This window comes from Magnolia sinica, chromosome 2, assembly GCF_029962835.1.
Source record: "Magnolia sinica isolate HGM2019 chromosome 2, MsV1, whole genome shotgun sequence".
NCBI classification, from domain to species: domain Eukaryota; kingdom Viridiplantae; phylum Streptophyta; class Magnoliopsida; order Magnoliales; family Magnoliaceae; genus Magnolia; species Magnolia sinica.
The window spans coordinates 10,115,607-10,121,789 of NC_080574.1; positions in this window are offsets into that span (position 1 = coordinate 10,115,607).

A 6,183-nucleotide genomic window follows, 5' to 3' on the forward strand; every position below is an offset into this window, starting at 1 on the left:
CATTTGTATCTATTTACAGCCATTTGTATGTATTTACAACCAACCAAACACACATATCATAGCCATTAGGATTGTTCAAAAGGCTAATCCAAATTAGGCCGGCTTATGTAGAAGTTAGGAGCAAGTTACATTTTCTTAAGTTAGATAAGTTTAGAGGTTTACTTGTCATGACAAGCAGTCCGTGTTGAGAGGGAGTGCTAGAGTGGTGATTTCGAACACAATGTTAAAAAGGGTGCAGAGCAGGCAAAAGAAGTGAGAGTTACTGTGAGAGGTGATTCTTGCTGTAATGATAAAAGTAATAAAATAACAATAATGGAGACTATTGGGAAGAACTATTAAAGGTTGAGCGTGTTTAAGATTAATTTTTTTTTGGCCGGATCCTTACTCTTGCTCAGGTGGTGCTCTCAGGAGTTTCAACACCCGGTCAAGGGTTCGAGTATCATAGGTGGTGAAATCCCACTGCGGCGTGAGTGTGTGGGGGTGTGTGTGCATGTGTAAAAGAAAAAGAATTTTTTATTTTTGGTTGATACGCATACAAGTAGCCCTAATCGAATAAGATACATGTTGTCGTTTTCTCAATAGGGTTTTGTTTAAGGAGTTAAGTACCTTTAAGTATGTCATATACAGTCTTTTAGGGTGGAGTTTGTGTACCTACTACAATACGTTAGACTATAAAAATGTTATTATTATTATTTTTTTTTGAAAGTTGTTGTTTACGCTTCATTTCTTTATTCTTTTTGTCCTTTTTCTTTTCCTTTTTTTTATCTAATCATTTATATCATACATAATACAAGTAGCTTTTAGACATTTTTATCCTTGTAATTAGTTTTATAAGGTAAAAAAACTTTCAATATTTCATGGATATGATAAGACATTTTAAGAACTTATTTGATTATCTAATTTTTTATGAAATGCAAAGTAAATAAGTCATTATTATCGTTTTTAAGTCTTTATTTAAACGAAAATTGTGGCTCAAAAAATGATATTCAAATAGACTTACTAAGGATGGGGGTAAATTAAATTGTAATCATTACGTGTTGAGATTATAAAATTATTACTTTTACTATGATTCATGGATGAAACAAACCTGATGTCACCACACAATAATTATAAGAGTAAATAATCATTACTCATTTATTACCATTTACTGTTTAATTGAAAAATCAAATAAGCTCTAAATGAAATGAAAGGTATCTTGATAATTGAAAAATATAATTATTATCTATCATGGAATTGAAATTTCTCCAAAAAATGCTTGCGATGGCTTAGATTTTACTTGTGTCTTTTCAACTCCATATCGTGCAACAAAGACTTCAAGCGGCTCACTACGATGATGGTGAGAAATCTCTACCCGATACCTATTGTTCTACCTCATGTTAGGACAACATCCTAAAAACAAGACAAATTTAAAACTTGAGTGGGCCATGACATGGAAAAACATAAAGATGAGTTGTCTGCCGTTGAATTGGCGATCGCCCGTCTCTCTTAAAAGACAATAAAAAGCAGTGCGTTGCATCAGTAGCCGGTGGTGTTTACATACACAATCATTTGGTCCCCGTGGGACCCACATTTCATGTGTTTACCTCGTGATCAGACCCACGTTGTGGAAGCGGATTGGCTGGTGTTTCTCACACTAGCTATATAGCTCTGCTTTATTGACGTCAGCAAGCTCTGCTATGTAACACGAGGTATGTGTTATATCCAAACCGTCCATCCATTTGGCGAGCTCTTATAAAGGCTTGAGACGAAAAATAAGATAGATATAACTATCAATGGACCACACTACAAAAAGTAGTGGGGGATTGAACGTCTACCATTAAAAAACCCTTTTTGGGGTTACAAAAGTTTTGGATTAATATGAAATTTGTTTTCCCTCTTCATTCAGGTCTTTGTGATCTCATAAACAGATTGTTAAAAAATAAATGTTATAGTGGGCCCTATAAATATTTTAACTGTGAAAATCATTATCTCCGCTGCTATTTATTGTGTGGTCCAGAATATCTTTGGATATAATTCCTTTTTTTGGATAATGCTCTAAAATAATCTCTAAAAGTAGATGAACGGTGTAGATATAATAAATACATCATTGTGGGGCCCATAAAACTTTGATCTCCTTTGAACCGTTCGTATAACTCAGACCTCGAGGAGAGTTAGTGCTCGTCTTCACACGACACTACCTAGAGCAGCTATATAGCTGGTGGAAAGGGATTGGCTACTCCCCCTCTACCAGCCAATGGCTGATGGTTGGTGGTCTTTGGGCCCCGCCATGATGTATGTGTTTCATCCATGCCGTCCATCTATTTTTAGAGATCATTTTACGTTATGAGAAAAAGAATGAGCTATATACCAATCTCAAATGGACCGCATTACAGGAAATAGTGTTGAATGAACGTAGAACGTTAAAAACATTTTGGGGGCCATAAAAGTTTTGGATCAAGCTGATTTTTTTTTATCCCTTCATCTGGGCCTGTATGACCTAATGAACAGATTGGATGTTAGATAAAAAATACAGTGGGCCTTAGGAGAATTTTTATGGTGGATATCCGATCACTATTGTTTTCATGTGGTGTGGTCCACCTGAGATTTATATCCCTCTCATTTTTTGGCTTAATCCCTAAAATCATCTGTAAATATTGATGAACGGAATGGATGAAACACATACATCATGGCGGAACCCACAGAGCTCCGACCACCAGCCCGGGGGTAGCCAATCCGTTTCCATAGCTGGTGTGGGGTACAGCAGCCAATCCGCTTCCGTTTTTCAGGGTGGGATGGAAAACTCGGTACGGTATCAACATTGGGTCTATGCACGTACGTACGTGTAACTAACAATACGAGTGCTGCAGAGTACTGCAATGTGAGTACGTCTTCACAGTTTTCTCGTGAATAGAAAGCGATATGCCTTCACACGTGGCACTAGAATCGCATGTGGTCCACCTCTTAATGGTGATATTGAGCTTTCTAACCCGAGGTGGGTCCCAGTCCCGGTCCCAGATGTGCCCTTTCCATCTGCTCAGCAGAAAACAAGTTCCATCTGATTTTGTCTCGGTAGCTTTCATTTTAAGAAAGCAACCTATCAACGCCAATGGAAAGACAGCCACCACATTTACTGCATTTCAAAACCCAACTTCCTGATAGATATCCAATTGATAACGCATGGTCACAAAACCACTGATTGGATGATCACAGCCATTGAACAATCCTGCAAAGTGGACCCATAAGACCGATCTAACTCTTCCCCCCACTTTGTTTGTCCTTATTGAACGGTTGCGATCATTCGTTCACGGTAATTTTGAACCATCCGCCATCCACGGTGGATCATCCAGTACAGTCCTGATCTACCGTCAAATCCCGTGCACACCCCAATATCCAAGCCGTCCATCTGGTGAGTATGACTGTGTAGATGTTATGGCCCAAAAGTTAAATCTGGTCCACTGATTAGACGGGCCATGACGTTAGGTTAGAGCGGCCCACCTGACCAGTGGACAACCTCATTTTTGGGCAGAGGATCTACCTAGTATAGTAATCTACTAATCCGATGAATGGATTGGATCCGGTACCCATTTGCCATGCTGGCACGTGTGGTGTACACCTAACTATCTCAAACACGGTGTGGTTTTCCGGCTTTGGCTCGTAGAGTGGATGGTTCATTGAATTCATGGGCGTATCATCTTGCGGTGGGAAGGTTCTAACGCAAATTTCCTGCCATAACTGTTGTAGTAAGCCCGTACAACATAAGGGCCTGTTTGGCCGGACCGATCCAACTGTATTAGGAGGGATGGGATCCCGGGATATGCATGACGAGCCAAACAGACCCCGGTGAACTTGTACCGAGATATAAGCAATTCCATGGATCTTAAAACAATTCACTGACATCACCATCGTTACCTTAAAATTGATCCCATCCCTTGGTTGGACGGATTGGAAGGTAAAATCCCAGGATATGCCGGGCATGCCAAACAGACCCAGTGAACTTGCCCCGGGCTATAGCAATCCCATGGATCTTGAACCAATCCACTGACACCATCATCGTTACCTTGAAATCCATCCCATCCCTCCTAATCCCATTGGATTCGCCCGGCCAAACAGGCCCTAAAGGCCTTTGGGGCCCACCATGATGTATACGAGACATCCACTCCGTCCATCATCTGACCCAGCTAATGTTAGTGCTCCGAAATCAGACCGATCCAAAATACAGGTGGACCACACATAGGGGACAGGAGGGATGCGGACGCCCACAATTTGAACCTTTTACTGATGGGGGGTTGCCTTATGAACGGTTTGGATGGCATAAAAACATTATTGTGGGCCCAGGAAGGTTTCATTGGTAGGCCTTCTCATTCCCACCTTTTCCTGTGGTGGGGCGCACTCGATTTTTGGATCTGCCTGATTTTGGGCTCATGTATTAACCTCATCTGGCCCAAATAAATAATGGACGAATTAAAGGTCACATTCACATCAAGGTGGGCCCCACAGCTTTTTGTTGCACGGTCTCTCTCCAACTGTCTCATCTGGAAGGTATCGTTATGACCCTGGGACCCACAAGGTCATTGATTAATAGTGTCGGTGGAAACCGTGTTGCAATCGAGAAAAGTTCGAGAGAGTGGGATGCTCCGTGGGCATCACACATAAACTGAACACGTGGCATACCTGGATCTGAAATTATACGTGCAGACAGGGGCGATGGACGGTCCACAGCCTAAGAATCCACTGCAATTATTATTCTAACCAGATGATTAGTATACATATGATGGGCCCCACTTGTAGATTCAAGATCAGAGCACACTGCATATTCTGCTTTCTTTCTTGGAGCATGGTATAATATAGGGCTAGACTCCTCTGTTGGCTCTGCACCGTTTGCAAATGGGTCTTCAACTGTATGCAGAGCAGTTGAAATCTCGACCGTCCAAATCCCTAACCCACTGGGGATGGAGCACGACCTAAAATTGCACTGAGAAGCTAATATTGACCATCTAACATTTCCCTTAGAATTTGGACCACTCATCATTTTACGTTTTCACCATTCGTTTGATCGCCATTAGTTGGATGGTTAGGATTTCTTTATACGAGTAATTTTAGTGACATGCTCCGACCGAAAGACCCACAAGTTGATGGTCCCGATAGCTGTAGTCAGGCCCACGTGCGAGGAGGACCAGTCACTCACCATTTTCAAAATGGTGGTGATCCAGCACGGGAGTCTACTCCTAGTAAAGGCGCCGCCTAAACTTGGAGAGATAATAATTCAGCACGTCAGATGTCGGGGACATTATGCTTAGGGCCTGTTTGGGAGCGTGGATTTGGAACCCCCTCGACTCGGAGCACTAGGATTAGAGACCCCTTGGATTTACAATCCTCAGGGTGAGTGAATCAACTTCAATCCAAAAGTACCAATCCATGGTAGGTTGGGGTTTGAATTTAATTACTAAATTAACTTTAATATGTCTAATTAGTGAGATATGTAATTTTTGACACAATGGTTGTGATAAGCCCGCATAAATATATGCTTTGCCTGAAATTGATGAAATTCTAAGTCTTAGTTGGGCTACAAGCACAAGATCATGCCTGAGTGACTAACCAGCGATTTTTAATCGTTGATTTACATGGGCAATGTTTGGATGGTGTTGATCATCATTAGTGGGCCATGTGCCCAGTAGAATGATAGTGTATAGTGACACACATATTACCTATATAACCATTGAAATGATTTTAGGTGTAATCCAAGCTCTCACAATGGTTGCAAACCCCCCTCAAATTTGAGGGGATTAGAAAACCCTTGGATTTGAAACCCGGTTACTTTATGCTGTCAAATAACCAGTGGATTTGAAACCCCCTCAGATCCCCTCCAATCCACGGTGCCAAACGACCCCCAGGATCTCATCAGTCGTCCACGTGCCAACTACCAAACATGGGAAATGCAAAAAGGACGAGGTGAATCGCAGCGCAAAACGCCATCTCACTCACTATGCCCTTTTCCCAACAGTGATGTTAGTCCGCTCATCTGGTGGGCCACATGCGCTGAGTTTGTGATCCATTTTCCTCGCACGATTGTGGATCCGCCCTAATTTCTTGGCCAAGTCATGCTGGTGGTTGGTCCCGCCTAATGATTGTTATCTAGGACTGGGTTTGGATTGAAAAACACCAGCCCAATTTGAATTCGGTGTTAGCAAGTTCGGGTCCGGGTTA